This window comes from Cyprinus carpio, chromosome A5, assembly GCF_018340385.1.
Source record: "Cyprinus carpio isolate SPL01 chromosome A5, ASM1834038v1, whole genome shotgun sequence".
NCBI lineage: Eukaryota > Metazoa > Chordata > Actinopteri > Cypriniformes > Cyprinidae > Cyprinus > Cyprinus carpio.
In genome coordinates this window covers 12,849,604-12,867,612 of record NC_056576.1, presented here as the reverse complement: position 1 = coordinate 12,867,612, position 18,009 = coordinate 12,849,604, and the positions used below count along the sequence as shown (strand labels likewise).

Sequence of the window (18,009 nt, the reverse complement as noted above, 5' to 3'; positions counted from 1 at the left end):
GAATATGTACTCTAGTAAACAAGGTATCGAAGCCTAAAAGAGCTAAAGTCTCTGGATTTTGTAGAGGTGAACATAAGACTGACCATGTCACCTCTGTTATCATTTTTGTTGCAGCAATGAAAATGATTATAGTGCTGATATAAAAATCATGAGATGATGAAGAGAGGAAGAGAGTTAGGAGTATGCAAGTCAATTGCTTGTTCCTTTTAAGGAAATGACCTAGTATACAAAGATTTACCGTTGTTGAAAGATTCAGGAGTAATGGCCAAGGTATTACTGTACACCATTTATTTTAATAATGGCAGTAAATCATGACATTTATTCTGAAGTCCTCCTCTTCTCTCTGAAGAGTGTGTGTGGAGAGGACAGTGTGGAGTCAATAACCTCACTCTGAGATAGCTATAGGTTAAGTGCTGTAATAAAACTACAAGGACCATGGCAGTCACTCTTCTTGGGGCCTTCTTGTTGTGTGCTGCAAGGCTTGAGCGTTTGGTATTGGACGCATAATTACACAGAAGACAGCTCAAGAATCTTATTAGCCAAATGTTTAAAGTATAAGTCCACCCCACTATGAAAGGTATACATTAATGCTTGATGGTGTGATTTTGTGTATGTGTGTGCATATCTGAATGTGGTTAAGCAGGGTGAATTTTAGAGTGTAGCCTTGAGCCCGCTTGACCTCATGAATATTTCATCAGTGGACTGAGGGCATGCAGAAGAGTAGATGAAATATTTACTACTGTACCACCTCCACCTCCATTCTTGTTTTAGGTAAGTTTTGTTCTAACTATGACAAACTACTGTGTAAATAACTGGCCTTTATGTGCATATTAACCCTTAAAGGCATGTGTGTTTTACGCATTAGTTTTCAAGCTGTTTTGTGAATGTGCGAGACTACATTACGGTAGCTACTATAGGGAAATAACAAGAAGAATATCAAAGTGCAGTAAACAGTTTGTGATACAAACCAGTGTGTTTATAATTAAGACAATACATTAAAATAATATGGTAAAAAAATAAAAATAATGAGCTGTTTTGTACAGCTAAAAATAACTGGAAGCGACAGCAGAAGCCAGACGCATTAAATTTACAAATGGTCATGACCGTTTTTATGGGAAATATGAGGTGGATGCATAGAAGAATGCTGTACATAGGAAACTACACAGTGTTCACTTATTTAACACCAGTCATTGGTTTAATTGCACACTAAACAACATATAAGTAGGCTAATAGTAGAATAGAACATGATCAATGTTTATTTATAAATTTATTTTGATTTTCTTCTTAGACAATTCATCACAGAAAAGTTATGGAATGCTAAAGTGGTAAGGCCAAGGCCAAAAAAAATGTTTTAAGAACTGCATTTATCCAAAATAAAGGAGGTATCATGTAAACACAGTGATTGTGTAGTGCAGGATATAAAGGATTTAAGTTAATCTGGGAGTATTTACCCATGTATGAGGTAAAACAAAAGCCAAAACCAAAAAAATAAATAAAAATAAGATAGTATTTTTGTAACTGAGCTGAGCAACTTTTATAAATAAACAAGAAAACTTTAATCGTAATCCTGTATAATATTTACATTTGTAGATTAAGTGATGAATTGTATTAATGTTGATCATATTAATTTTAGTAAATATCCTGAAACATATGCAATACATTTCACATAGTGTAGGCCAGGCAGGAAGTCCACTTTGGTGTTTGGTGACGCAGCTCTGCCACCTTGAGGTCATAATAGTGACATTGCAACTACAATTTTGGTGAGACGTGCTCACTGTGCGCACAGTACACACTTTGAAACTGGTGCTTTTAATATGGAAGACAGAGGGCCTTTTAAAATATTGAAAATTGCATGTTTATTACGTTTCTATGCCTTATGGAGATTTCTACCATCTGAGCAGTGACGGAGCTGAAGACAGACACATAATGTGAGCTTACGGTAAACCCAGGCGACATGTCCCGTACGAACACGAGCTATCTCTCTCAACTTCAGGAACGACTCGTGCTGATATCTTCTAACATGACGCATCGAATGTTAAAAAATAATTTTCTCTGTACCATTGCAATCAAATATATAGTCGTGCTTGACTGCGACAGACGGGTGAGCGCTTTTACCTGAGTGACGAGATGGACGGTCAGCTGATCACTGTTTGACAGTAAGGCTGATATGTAAATATACCGATTTTTTATATGTGTATAAACAAGCTTTTTATAGAAATTGCAATTACATCATGCCAGAAAGGCTACAGGTCATCGGCCCCATTCACTGTATTGGGATCCCTCACAGCAAAACTTCCAGGGTAAGCATAATAAATCTTAGGACATCACAATCTATGGAGAAATTTGCTGTCTGATGGAAGAAAATGTCAACATTTTTGAACCTGTCTTGTCGCAGATGTTCCTGAGATCACAAATATGAGGACTCAAGGAATGCCACAGAGAAACTACTCATTACCAGTGAGAGCATGACAGTGCATGGGAGAAATGGATATTGTGCTTTTTTATTTAATTTATTTATAATTTATTTTTTAGTTTATTTCAAGGTACGTTTTCCTTTTTCAGTCTAATTAAAATCCTGTACTCATACTTTATATTTTACTTTATGTCATTAAATTTGATATACATTATATTATTCTTGAATGTTTTTCACCTTTATCTGGTATTTGGTATGGAATTTAGCTGTCCCAGAGTAATGTGCATTTAAAAAAAAAAAAAAAAATCTCACTGTAATTCTATATTGTAATCTAAAATAAAAAAAAAATGTAAAAATGGATTAAATCCTTTTTTTTTCTGGTAAAATACAATAAAATATATTTTAAAATACAAGGGAAAAAAATATTTAAAATACTGTATTGTTTCTACCAGTGCCAGTGTAAGCATCTGTCATTCTGTTAATTTTTATCACTAATTTAGTGATTAAATAAATAAGAAATTGAAATGAAATAAAACAATTCAAGGCATCATTCACGACATAAAATAGCATAGGAAAAGTTCTGGAAATTAAAAAAATACCTAAATTAAAAAGTTGTTACAATCACACTTCTTTTTCCCCAAACAGCGAGAGAACTTTAATGAGTAAGCGCTGAATATGTGTCATCATTACGGCTTGTATGTGATTGATGGAAAGCTTGGATGTGATGGAAATTTAGTGTTATATTGCAGTCTGTTTTAACTGTCTCAGTCTCGTCTATTATGAAAAATATAAGGCCAACATGATCTGTATTGAATTTACTGAAGGATCACTTTGTTTTTGCCTCTCTTTTGTCAGACAAGTCCAGTGTCAAATTCCAAGACAGAGTCTCGGTACGGCCTGGATCCTCAGATTCTACCCAGTGTGGTAAATCAACTTGCCTCTTATTCTGTAATGTTTCCTTCAAGACAGCTCAGGTTTGGTTGCACTGTTGTGTATGGCTGTGTTGTTTTGTCTCAGTGTCTGTGTCCTCTGTCTCCAAAATGTTCAGGTCCATGTGATTAAAGAGGGACAGGATCCAGTTGGAGGAGAAAGTGTTTTGTTTTCAGAATCCAAATCTTCAGTTCCCCCTTTCTCCTCAACACAATGCACCCTGGAGGACAGAGCTGCTGCCCAGTTTAGCCATATTATCTTTTGACTTGATAGATTCACATGAAAAATAAATGTGATGCACCTGGCTTTTGTATCACAACAGCTTTTGTTGAAATTATTTGGACTTTTACTGACTTTCAGACAATAATGGAGCTAGACACACAAAGGTAATGAAAAATTGACAGCTGTTGTTCTTATAATCAGACATCATGATGATAATCTCAAACACAGCTGCTGTTTTTTCAGTTTCATAAATTCAGCAGCACATTAATGGTGGAGTCATGCTGACACTAGGACAAACATACAGTATGCAGTGCATTTCACACTACAGCTTCACTGATCTTTTTTTAAATCAGGCTTTTATTAAAGTAATAATGGATATAAAATTCTTCTTATTAAATCCTTTTTAGGAAAAAAATATTATTTATCAGATATTTAGTATAATTATTATTATTGGACATTAAAAATGAATCATTTATGTATTTATTGAGAAAGAAATTAAGTAGTATTAGAAAAATTTAATTTGTATGGGGCAAACAGAACTAAATGCTTTTTATTTAAAATATTTTAACTTATAATAATATTAATAAACCTGATTTTTTATCAGCTTTGTTCTGTTTACAATGTCAGTAATATATGTAAATGAACAATGTATACAAAGATCTTTCTTTATTTGTCAACAAAATCCACTGGATGACATAAAAAATGTAAAAACTACAGATCTTACTTTTGAATTTTTGTGTCCCTGCCCATGAACAGTCGGATTGAGCCCAGTGCATTATGGGGGTTGAAGTTTCCCTTCCTTTTTTGGCAAAAAAGATATCATCACAGCTTTTTTCCTCTGTTTTCTCTAGTCATGTAGCAATTTAAAGAAGAAATATGCCTTTATACTGCATACTGCATAACCAAGTTTTCTTTTATTAAGTTTTATATTAAAAGCCTTGCCAGCAGTAAATTACCCTTTTAAATGTAAAACGTTTAGTGCAGTTTGGCCCTTATAAATGTATTTTTTCGAATACTATTTCTTTATTTCTCTCTCTCTCTGTCCTCTGTCTCTCTCTCTCTCTCTCTCTCTCTTTCTCTCTCTCTCTCTCTATGTGTCTCTATCTCTTTATTTTTCTATATATATATATATATATATATATATATATAATATATATATTTTTTTTTTTTTTTTTACTGTTTGCAAATACCTATACCTGTATTTTCATAGCTTTTGCAATTTTAAAAAATATTGAGTAACCAAAAAAATATGAATTATGTTAGTTAATTAATTAATTAATGGCTTAATTAATTTACCAAATGGATATTTTCTCCAGTTAATTGAATATTGAATGTTTAACATTATATTAATTACATACATGTACTTCATAGACATCCTTAATCTCTTATAACTCCATTCTGCTCTCTGTTCTGTTGTCTGTGTTTCTTTGTCTGGACACAGCACTGTTCACACACTGTTTGGTATCAGCTTTTGGTATCGGAATATTTTATTGAGTACGAGTACAGTTGCGCAGCATTGGTCCCAATACCAGTATCGGTGCATCTCTAGTTCTTATAAGTTAAAATGAGATTATCATATTGTACAACACAATAGTATGACTTTTTTTGTTCACTGTGCTTCACAGGTAGTGCCACAGCTCGTTTTATCTGTTGCACGTCCTACAGCTTCCCTGTGGAGGCTCGCTCAGCTCAGAAAAGTCATCTCCCGCTGGGTGCAATCGTGTGTACGCTGGCCAGGCCCGAGAAAGGAAAAGTATTAATGAAAAGGGGGTGTTCAGAATGAATATTTGTCTTACTTGCCAGGATGTCGAATTGTGTGGGTGTGAGTCATTTTTGAGAAAATCTTGAGAAATCTTAATCACACCTTCACATACACTCCTCAGTGTTTTACTGTGACCTGATTATTTTAAAGATGAAATACTCTTATAAACATGTTATGAGAATGTTTTTTCACAGCGTGATGTGCCAGTTTGTGAGGTGGGAGATTGTGTTAAGGCCTGTGCACACTGCGGGGCCTTCATGAGCCCTGCTATGAGCTGGCAGGGCCTGCGGGCAAAGATTCTACTTACCTTTCTGCAGCAAACTCACAGAAAGTAAGTCTCGTTTGGCCTACAGTCTTTTTCAATTGTCGTTTTAAAGGTGTGCGCACATGTGCTTGTTACAGTACAGATGGGTCGGAGACAGAAGATCACAGGTAAGGTGGTATTTATTGACATAAGCAGAGATGGGATGAGAAAACAGTGGTAATTCGGTGATTGCAGAGAGTGAGTAAACTGAATACTGTCCTTGAGATGATGTAGGGTGAAGGGTCCTGGAAGTAGCAGAAGAGTGGAGACGTTGAGGGCTGAAGACACACACACACTCACGAAAGACACAGGAGGTAACTGGGAATCACTGGAGACAGGTAGGTATAGAAATGGAAGTCCTTGAAGTCGGCAGATAGGTATTCCTAGTTGCGAACGAGACCCGGACAGTGACTGTGTGTGTGTGAGTGTCTTTTAAGTGTTGGTGGATGATGGTGCTGACGAGGGGCAGGTGTGTGTGATCAGTACTCAGGTGAGGGAGTGCGCTTTGATTGGATGGTGTTGGAGCATGGCATGTCTGTGACAGTACCCCCCCCCCCCACCCCCCCCCACGGCCCGCTCCTGAGGGCCGAGGACCCCGGCGTCGTGGTGGTCTTCCTCTGCCTCGAGGGGCAGGTCTGTCAGGATGGGTTGCATGGAAGGTGTCCAGTAAATTCGGGTCGAGTATGTCGTTGCGTGGAACCCAGGAACGTTCCTCGGGACCATAGCCTTCCCAGTCCACTAGGTACTCGAGTTGGCCACCACGGCGCCGGGAATCCAGGATTTCTCGGACCTCGTAAGCTGCTCCGTCGTCCAGGATGAGTGGAAGGGGGGCTTCAGCTGTGGCTACGCCAGGCTCTGTGGAGAGAGGAACAGAAGGATGGTGAGGCTTCAGGAGTGACACATGGAATGTGGGGATGAATGCGATATTCAGGTGGGAGTTGAAGCCTGTAAGTGACTGGGTTGATCTGCTCCGTGATGGTGAATGGGGCAATGAACCTGGGACTCAGCTTACGGCATGGGAGACGCAGGCGGATGTCCCTGGTTGACAGCCAGACCTTCTGTCCTATTTGATATGTCGGAGCTTCAGAGCGGCGAAGGTCGGCTGTCATTCTGCGTCTCCGTAGGGCCCGTTGTAACTGGTGGTGGGCTGAGTCACCAGACCCTCTCGCTCTCTCGGAACCAGTAGTTGACAGCTGGTACGTCCGAGGGTTCTCCAGACCAGGGGAATAGTGGAGGTTGGTAGCCGAGTACGCACTGGAACGGGGTGAGTCCGGTAGATGGTTGGCGCAGGGAGTTTTGTGCATACTCGGCCCACCCTAGGAACTGGTTCCAAGAGTCCTGGTGGCCGTGGCAGAAGGTACGGAGGAAGGGCCGATCTCTTGGATCTTCCTTTCCGTCTGCCCGTTCGTCTGTGGATGGTATCCTGATGATAGGCTGACGGCCACACCTAGGAGCGAATGAAAGGCTTTCCAGACCCGAGAGATGAATTGGGGTCCTCTGTCGGATACGATATCTTCGGGGATGCCAAAGTACCGGAAGATATGATTAAACATGAGTTCAGCCTTTTCCATGGCAGTCGGTAGACCCTTGAGAGGAATTAAACGGCAGGATTTAGAGAATCTATCCACTACCACACATATGCAAGTGCAGTTACCTGACAGGGGAAGGTCGGTTACAAAATCCACCCCCTAGGTGTGACCATGGTCGGTTGGGAACGGGCAGAGGTAGAAGCTTGCCAGATGGTAGATGACGTGGGCTCTTCGAGATGGCGCATTCCTTACATCCTTGCACGTACCTTCTGACCTCGGATGCCATGTTGGGCCACCAGAAGCGTTCTTTTAGCAACGAGAGGGTTTTCATTGACCCCCGGGTGGCCAGTGCCTAGTGAGGTATGAGCAGTGTGGATAAGTGGAGTGCGCCGTGTCCTATTGATATACTGCCTGTCAGGTGGGCAACACGGCGGAGTATTGGCTGAGGCATTGGAGGAGGGTATGGTCTCCGTGGACCAGGTAATCGGGCTGACCAACAGTCTTTCGGGGAGTATGGGTTCAGGTTCTTCTGAATTTTCTTCAGGTGTGTGACAACGGGAGAGGGCGTCTGCCTTGATGTTCTTGGATCCGGGTCGATAGGAAATGGTGAAGTCGAAACGGGTAAAGAATAAGGCCCACCGGGCTTGTCGGGGATTGAGTCTCTTGGCCATCTTTAGGTATTCCAGGTTTTTATGGTCGGTAAGTACCTGGAATGGATGTCTTGCTCCCTCCAACCAATGCCTCCACTCCTCGAGCGCTAGCTTGATAGCCAGAAGTTCGCGGTTGCCGATGTCATAATTCACCTCCGCTGGGTTGAGCTTTGCGGGAGAAGAAGGCAAGTGGATGGAGTCTGCTGGGATTCCCCTGCTGCTGCGAGAGTACCGCTCCTACTCCGGGTGGTGGAGGCATCCACTTCCACGATGAAAGGTTTCTCCGGGTCAGGGTGAACCAGGAGAGGAGCGGTCGTGAAGGCTTTTTTGAGGGTGGCGAAGGCCTCCGTGGCCGATGAGGTCCAGGACAGAGACTTGGGCTTATTCCCGGAGAAGGCTTGTAAGTGGACTGGTGATGCAGCTATAATTTTGTATGAAGCGGCGGGTAGCAATTGGAGAAGCCGAGGAATCTTTGGAGTTCTTTGATGGTTGTAGGGGTTGGCCAGTTCCTGATGGCATCCACCTTCCCCCTCGTCCATCCGGATGCCACTGCTGTCGATGTTGTATCCAAGGAACTGCACTGAGGGCTGATGGAAGGAGCACTTTTCCGCTTTCAGGTAGAGTTGGTACTCCCTCAGGCGTTGCAGGACCTCCGCAACGTGGTGACGATGTTCGGTCAAGCTCCGGGAGTAAATCAGGATATCATCTATGTATACCAGGACGATTTGTGGAGAAACTCCCGGAGCACCTCGTGGATGAAGTCCTGGAATACGGAGGGGGCGTTGACCAGGCCATACGGCATCACGAGATACTCGTAGTGTCCCGTGGGCGTGATGAAGGCTGTCTTCCACTCGTCCCCCTCACGTATCCGGATGAGGTTATACGCGCTATGGAGGTCCAACTTGGTGAAGACAGTGGCACCACGGAAGGTGTTCCAGAGCTGCTGGGACGAGAGGAAGGGATATCTGAATTTGACGGTGAGTTGGTTGGTTGAGGGGGCTCGTTAGTCAATACAGGGCCGCAAGCCTCCGTCCTTTTTCTCCACAAAGAAGAAGCAGCAGGGGAAGTGGATGGACGGATGTAACCTTGAGCCAGAGCCTCTTTGATGTACTCCTCCATGGCCTTCTCCTCTGGGATGGAAAGGGGGTAGATCCTTCCCTGAGGCACTGACTCACCCGGAAGCAGATCAATGGCGCAGTCCCATGGCCGGTGTGGAGGCAGCTTGGAGGCTCTTTTTGGGCAGAAAACATCACTGAAGGGGGCGTAACACGACGGTATGTCCACGGATCGTCTTTCCATCGGACTCTCGATGGAGGTCGCACAGACAGAAAGTGGTTTAGGGAGCTGAGAGGATGGCACAGGAACCTCGGGAAAACAGTCCATGAAACAGGTCTCGCCCCACTTCAGGATTTCGCCAGTCTTCCAAGATAGGACGGGGTTATGCTGCTCCAACCACGGGCGCCCTAGGACCACGTCAGCGGTGGATTCCTCCAGAACCAGCAGATGGATCCTTTCCTTGTGAAGAAGGCCTATTTGCAGTTGAAGTGGTCCGACACTGCGGCGAAACCCATTTCCTGCTAAGCGGCCTTCCCGTTATTGAGTGAATCTGGTAGGAGGATTGCGTGGCCGTGGTCGGGAGGTGGAGTTGACGGCAGAGGGAGCCGGAGATGAAGTTGCCGGCTGACCCAGAATCGAGGAGTGGATTAACTGAAACAGAAATATCAGCAGCCGTAAGTGTCACAATAGTGGTGAGTGGTTTCATCTGTTTAATGGTAGGGAAGATGGCACTCACCAGAGAACGAGGAGGGTGTATGGGACATGTGGAGAGGATATGCCCCGGAGATCCGCAGTATAAGCACAGATTCTGGGTCAGCCGTCTCTGCCGTTCCGTCCTAGTCAGGTGGTTAGAGTCCAGTAACATGGGTTCGTGGGCTGGCTCTGGAGGATTGACGGGTTCTGGTCGGCAAAGGGAGATGGTGTGCTGAGGCTGGCCCTGGTGCTCTTCGAGACACGACTGCATACGAGTGGCGAAGCGTATGGAGAGTTGGATGAAACGTTCTAGCCCGATGGTATCCTCGTATGCAGCGAGATGCAACCACACTCGGGGATCCAATCCTTGCCGATATGTGGTCAGCAGAGCTTGTTCATTCCACCCACTTGTGGCCGCGAGAGTCCTAAACTGGAGGGCATAATCATTTACAGACATCTTGCCTTGTTTTAAATTATATAATTTCTCACCGATGGATGAATCCCAGGTAGGTTTACTGAAAACTTCCCGGAAGTGGTCAACAAAGCTGGTATAAGATTGGGTGACCGGATTTTTCTGGGTCCAAATGGAATCAGCCCATTGTAGTGCTTTACCTTTTAGTTGAGATATGATAAATGCCACTTTGGATAGCTCGGTGGGATATAAGTGCGGCTGCATCTCCAGGACCAGCGAGCATTGCAGAAGAAATCCGCTGCATTCCTCCGCCGAACCAGAGAAGGGCGCCGGTTCGGCCATGGGACTGGAAGGCACGGAAGGTGAAGAAGTGGTGGGGTCATTCCCGGAAGTGCTCGCTGGTGATGAAGGTGCTGGAGGGACGTTGAGTGTGCGCCGCAAGGCGTCAACGAGGTCCTGGAAGGGGTCTGGATGGCTCATGCTTGTGTCAGTTAGTAAAAGGTCCGGTCTTATTTTTGGTTACAGATGGGTCGGAGACAGAAGATCACAGGTAAGGTGGTTTTTATTGTAATGAGGGGTGGTGGGATGAGGATCAGTGGTAATTTGGTGTTTGTTGAGATTGGGTGAGATTGATTATGTCCTTGAGATGATGTAGGGTGAAGGTCCTGGAAGTAGCCGAAGAGTGGAGACGTTGAGGGCTGAAGACACACACACACTCACGAAAGACACAGGAGGTAACTGGGAATCACTGGAGACAGGTAAGTATAGCAATGGAAGTCCTTGAAGTCGGCAGATAGGTATTCCTAGTTGCGAACGAGACCAGACAGTGACTGTGTGTGTGGTGAGTGTCTTTTAAGTGTTGGTGGATGATGGTGCTGACGAGGGGCAGGTGTGTGTGATCAGTACTCAGGTGAGGGAGTGCGCTGTGATTGGATGGGGTTGGAGCCTGGCGTGTCTGTGACAGTGCTCCCATCTTTGCTCAAACATGTCTTTTTCTCATAGTGTCATGGCAGTCCTGTCAGCCCACTAATCAGGGTCACTGCGTCGACTGCGGAAAAAAACCTGAGCTCAGTCTTGGCTCATATGAGATCCTGCAAAAACGGATAGATAGATAGATAGATAGATAGATAGATAGATAGATTGTTTTTTTTTTTTTTGGGTTGTTTGTTCAAAAAATGAAAATTAGCCCATGAATTACTCAACCTCAAGGCATCCTAGGTTGTATATGACTTTTCTTCTTTCAGACGAATCCAGTCGGAGTTATATAAAATATGGTCTTTGATCTTCCAAGCTGTTTAATGGCAGTCAGCAGGTGTTGCAGTTCATCAGTCCAAAAGAAGTGAAATAAAGCGCATCCATCCATAATAAAAAGTGCCTCACACGGTTCCAGATGGTGAACAAAGGCCTCCTGTAGTGAATCGATGCGGGGGGTTTTTTTTAAGAAAAATAAACCATATTTAAAATGTAATAATCAATTTAATCTAGCTTTCACTCACTGTTATACATGGAAAACTGATCCAGGAGGAAGACATATGAGGTCAGCATTTTCTGAAAGGTCATGTGACACTGGAAGCCTGGAGTAATGGCTGCTGAGGAAAAATTCAGCTTTGCCATCACAGGAATAATTTCATTTTAAAATATATTAAAAAGAGGAAAGCAGTTAAGAAAGAGAAAGCTGCTGTGTTGCTGCTGGCAATAGATGTTTCTGCCAGTGCGATGAGAATGGGGCAATCAGACACACATTTGTAAGCAGATTTGTTCTCAGTTGCAAGCTTTAAATGGGTAAGGGATGTTAACATTTAGAGTTTTTGTTTTGATGTTTAAAATAAATCCTGGAAGTTAAATAGCTTGTGAATGTTGTGTCATTGTTTTAGGCCCCCCGAAGAAACTGTCCGATCAGAGCTTGGAACTTCCTGTGGTGGAGGGCCTTCTGGTGCCACTGGAAAAGACTGCAGACACATACTTGAAAGGTTTTGACACGGCATTTGTTCTACTAATATAATTATCGTTAAAGCAAGAGGCAAAAGGTTAACAATAGTCCTTTCTTCTTGGGCAGAGTTCTACAGGAAATTTCACTTTTCAACCCTGAATCGGAAGATAGATCCAGCTCACAAGAACTTCCTGTTTCTGCAGGACTGAAGATTCTTCAGGGAAGGAGCCTTAATATGAGACTTAAAACATGCATGTACCCTTGCTGAAAAAATTCAATGTTTGTGCTGCAAATGTTGATTTATACTGTAAATCTCTTACGTCTCATCTCAATAGGCTGCAGCGTCTCCAGGCAAATTATTGATCTTCCATTCCTCACCTGTTTCTGAAGGCACAAATCAGAAAATCTTCCTCTGGTTTCTTCACGCTCTAGCAAAGTGAAGGTGAATAATCTCCTCTGGTTTCTTCAGCTCAATATTAGCCATAAAGTTAGTTTTGAGGTTTATAGAAAAGTTTTTATTTATCTGCTTCCTCTTGGTTTCATATTAGTCCATCTTCCAAGGACCAGATTCCTCGATCTCATTGGCTAAAAAGTTTGTCACTCAAGGCTGCAGTGTGCACATCTTTGTGTTCTCCCATCAAGAAGTAGGCGGGGCTTGGCCAGGGAACATACACTTTCTCACAGTGGGTGGTGTCATCTGCTATAACAGTCTACAGGTAATAAATGCCATCTGCACTCAGTCGACATCAGTAAACACCCTCTTGTCCTATTATGTCAGATGAAAAAAACCTTAGAGCCCAGTTCCTCTAAAACTTCTGTACAGATTTGAAATTTCAAAACAACCCTATGGCTGCCTCAAGAGTTAGTCTGGAATGTCATAATTGTTGGTACTTGTTTAAAAAGTCTCTGCTGCTAATACAAGGTTTTTGTAGACATATTATCAATGGGAAGTTTTACTGCTCTATCATCATAGTCGTACTGAGCAAGCCACTTTATCCAGTGCTGCTTTGAGAGGGCTTTTCCTGCAATTAGAGCACTGGATAATGGATGAAAAATTATTTTTTCTTTTTCTTCATAAACAAAACCGTTATTTCTTTCCACTTCCCTCTGTGTGAAGAGAACTGGATTGAGCACCACAGAAGAAGAACCATATTTAATGTAGTGTGAACAAACTGTGTCATTTCATACTGAGTCTTTCCGTTGTATTTATCTTTTTGCAGTCAGAGATGGAACAGGAACGCTTCTGAGCTGATCTGAGGAGATGTGTGAACATGCAGATGGCCCTTCAAAGTTCAACTCAGAGTTTTTGTCAGTAAAGGAAATCAAAGGGGCATCTAAAAGAATCTAGGAACACCCATATTCGAAAAACAGGGAGGAACTGAGACTAAGAAGAACTAATGTAAAGTTTGTAGTTTCGCTTCCAATTAATTTTTTAGTATGATGCTTTCTTTTTTTGAGATATAATAATAATAATACATTTTATTTAAAGGCGCCTTTCATGGCACTCAAGGACACCTTACACAATTCATTAAAAAAAAAGACATTACTCAATCAAACCAGTACAACAACAAACATTAAATCACATAAAAGCCTGCCTAAACAGATATGTTTTAAGACGAGATTTAAAAACTGAGAGACTAGAACTGTTGCGAACTTCTACAGGAAAGAGAGTTCCATAAATGGGGAGCAGCAAAGCCAAAAGCTCGTGACCCCAGAGAAGTTGTCCGAGTGCGTGGGCTGAACAAGTGTAAGTGCAGAAGCAGATCTTAGAGTGCGGGAAGGAGGTGTGTATATGAAGAAGATCATGGAGATATGAAGGAGCCAAATTGTTTAAGTGCTTTGTAAGTTAAAAGTAACATTTTAAAATTCACACGGAATTTAACCGGGACCCAATGCAGCTTCTGTAAAACAGGAGAAATGTGTGTCAAAAGTGGAAGTTTTGGTAATGACTCGAGCTGCAGCATTTCTGTACTAACTGTAATTTATGAAGAGATTTGGAAGGAAACAAAGCCCATATAAAACAAAGCATTACAATAGTCGATATAATCAAATTAGACACAGAGCATAAATTTATAGTCTAAAATAAAACATGCCGATTTGCCAAATATCCAATCATTTGAGTACTAGAATGGATAGTCACTTGTTTGTAACTTTATTCAATGTGTGAATGCAAGATGTTATATGTAAATAACTGATATACATTATATTAAACAGCTCAATTGCTGTGTTTCTGCAGAGATGCTATTATCTGGTTGCTAGGGCTCCTTCATCGCCGATCCTGACTCCTGCTGTGTTGCCATGGCAGTGCTTGCTTGATTGGCGCACATACCATCAGAGATGCAGGGTTCTGAACTGAACGCTTGAACGCTCTGTAGGATAACCAACTTGGGTTGTCCTTGTCCTCTGTAGTCCCGGAGACATGGAGTCCAGTTTTTCCCAAAAATAACTTTTCCACAGAACAGTTTCCACTTTGACCACAGTCCATTTGTAAATGAGCAGAGAAAACGCCCTCGCTTCTGGATCATGTGTTAGATATAGCTTCTTTTTTGACCTATAGAGTTTTATCTGGCATCGGCGAATGGCACAGTGGATTGTGTTCACCGACAATGTTTTCTGGAAGTATTCCTGAGCCCATGTTGTGATTTCCATTACAGTAACATTCCTGTATGTGATGCAGTGCCGTCTAAGGGCCCGTAGATCACGGGCATCCAGTATGGTTTCCGGCCTTGACCCTTACGCACAGAGATTGTTCCAGATTCTCTGAATCTTTGGATGATATTATGCACTGGTAGGTGATGATAACTTCAAACTCTTTGCAGTTTTTCTCTGAGAAACTCCTTTCTGATATTGCCTCCACTATTTTTCGCCGCAGCATTGGGAGAATTGGTGATCCTTTGCCCATCTTGACTTCTGAGAGACACTGCCACTCTGAGAGGCTCTTCTTATACCCAATTATGTTGCCAATTGACCGAATAAGTTGCAAATTGGTCCTCCAGCTGTTCCTTATATGTTACATTTAACTTTACCGGCCTCTTATTGCTACCTGTCCCAACTTTTTTTGGAATGTGTAGCTCTCATGAAATCCAAAATGAGCCAATATTGGCATGACATTTTTCAAAATGTCCCACTTTCAAACAATTTGATATATGTTATCTATATTCTATTGTGAATAAAATATAAGTTTATGAGATTTGTGAATTATTCCATCCTTTTTACTCACAATCTGTACAGTATGTCCCAACTTTTTTGGAATTGGGTTGTAGTTGGTGCGATCATATAGTAACTCTTCTGGAGTAAACAGGACACGGATACACACCGTTATTCTGTCCACTCCCTGTCAGCTGCTCTAGACACCTTTAGAAGCAGCCAGGCTGAGACATTCCTCACATTTTTACAGCGAGAAAAGTATTTAAAAACAGTGTTTGCTGTCTGTTGCATACAGTACTACGACCATTCTCCCTACAACATTCTTAAAATCAAGATGAAATCAAATTTGACCCTATTTGCTTTTTTAAATAAAATATAATATATACACTTCTGTTCAAAAGTGTGGGGTCAGGTTTTTTTTTTTTTCAGAGAAATAATACTTTTTATTCAGCAAGGATGCATTAAATTGTTTAAAAGTCACAGTAAAGACGTATTATGTTTCAAATGGTTTCTGTTTTTAATAAATGCTGTTGCATTCTATTCATCAAAAAAAAAAAAAAAAAAAAAAATTAAGCAAAAAAAAAAAAAAAAAAAAAATGGATATGGCCTTCTTTCAAAAATCTTACTGACCCCAAATTTTGAATGGTAGTGTGCAAATAATATGTAATATAAATATACTTAACAGGAATTTGCTTATATAATAACTTATCATTAACAGTTCATAATCAGTTGTTTATATTGCACTGAGCCTCAGTCTTCCTGCTTTTACAGTTTGTTATTTAACATTATAATATATATAACTTTATTTTGTCAATGTGTGTGTGAGTCAGTGTATTCATTAGCACTGGAGAGTTCGCTGCAGTCCCTGCGTGAGGAGTTACAGACAGAGGTTACTGAGATGTTGGCTTGCTTCAGGAAACACAGCTGCACTGCCTCTGTGTCTCCAGGACAGTTAGTTCTTCAGATATTACTCTCTCTTTAATGAGGTGATCTTTCATAGGTTTCACAAGTTACTAGACCAGCACACGCAATGAATGTTCAGATACTTAGTTTCAGATTAAGCAATAATCTTAGTCAAATATTAAAACCATGCATGGGTGATACCAATTAAAAAAATAAGTTTTCAGGCCAATTAATTTTTAATGCTTAAATAAAAATAGTCACCTTTTTATCATATTGCCTTATTTGTGTAAAGCTCTAGACAGTTATTAATGAATTTTGTAATTAGGGAGGGAGTAATTTTTAGGAGATGATAGATAGTCTAATATACTGTTACCCCAATCTCAATTAATTTTACCATTCATTAGCCATATAAACGATTGCCGACACAGTAAATAACATTGAGAAGCCCTTCTAAGTGAATCCTGTTTCATTTGGATAATACGAGTCTTGAATGTCATTCCTCCTCTCCTCTCTCTCTCTTTCTCAGTGTGTGTCTTTCATTCTGTCAGCTGTTGTTGCCTCAGTTTTCTGAAAGTCGTGCCTGTCTACATTTAACAGTCTGTGCAAAAGTTAAGTGCTGCTGCCTGAGCTGCGGAGCTCTGTACATCAGGTCTACAGCGTATACTGCGTAACCTCCATGGACTCCATGGACCACGCTGAGCACTGCTTCCCAGTTCTACCCACTTAAACTGCCTCTGGTGAGAGACAGACCATCTAGAACACTCTGTTCATAACCAACAATTAGTCACTGAAATGAGACAGTTTTCCTTGTCTGTAAGAAAATTCGTAATTCTCTGTTGGATGTTATGCACATGGCAGGATTTAGTAGATGCCACAGTTCTTCAATACTCTAGCAATAAATGCATTTTACTGTACTCTCTCTATTTGTAGTATTTTATTTTTACTTATATATTTCAAAATTTCTGGCACCAAAGACAGTTATAATTAGGAATTCACAATATGATTAGTATCCATTAGATGTCTGCTGATATTAGAACTTTCTTTTGTCATTTATCAGTATTATTTATTCAATATATGATAAGTATTGGATAAATCAACCAATACTGAATACTTTAATTGTCTGTTTTTTAGATTTGGATTTTCGTTGTTGTCATATAATGCCTGCATAAACTTAATCTTTAAAAACACAATTTACATTATTAAATGTAATCTTTAGCAAATCTTAAAATAATGTCCATTTTTATATACTGTGTATTCTTACTACGGTTCCGCCCCCCATTTTGCAATGCCTACCATTCATGTTACAGCATTCCCTAAAAGATTCATTTTTAGTCTTTATAAGTTGAGTTTTGTAGTGATCCTTACAAACTCGTAGTTAGGGATAGAAATAGCCTATAATCAGTATCTCATATCATCTGCCATTTGTTTGCTTTTATATCATGCTCACGCACAGTTTGTCCAGTCAGTATACACTACTTGGGCTTTGGGTATTGGCCATGTTGATCTTTTTTTTTACTTATCTTGTTTATACCCTTTTTTTTTTTTATATTCTTTTCAACCATTTTTTTTTTTTAATCGGACCGCAAAATATATATCCAGGAACTTGTACTAAATCGACACCATTTTTATACTTGATTGTCCATTTGCCAACGGTTGTCGGACACACAGTTAGTAAGTAAACCCTCCTACCTTACAGGGCAACTATATACCTTAACGGCTCTTTGTTGTAAAAAGACCCTCTGTAATAAAATGGTCTTGGCTAGACTGGCATTCGCGGCAACTTGACCGCCCATGAAAGTTTGTCTACAGTTGTACACCAAAACTTAAAAAAGAGCAAAGGAAAAGCCATGTCAGATTAAGGCCATATGGTTATTTTTTTTTTTTAACCAATGCAAAATTCCACTACAAAACATTGTACGCCTTTCGCTTCTGATGCCCCAGGCTGCATGACTCCTCTGACTCCTCGGTTTACCTTTCTCACTCCTGCAGTCTGTCTCGCTTGAGGATGCCATCAAATGCCTCCTTATGGGGAAAGCCATGCGCTTCCACTATATCTAG

The 18,009-nt window shown here is 41.2% G+C and overlaps 1 pseudogene; it reads left to right on the top strand.

Moving 5' to 3' along the window:
* The first annotated feature begins 435 nt into the window (after nt 1-435).
* Nucleotides 436-16,678, top strand: LOC122145164 (annotated as a pseudogene).
* The last annotated feature ends 1,331 nt before the right edge of the window (nt 16,679-18,009 follow it).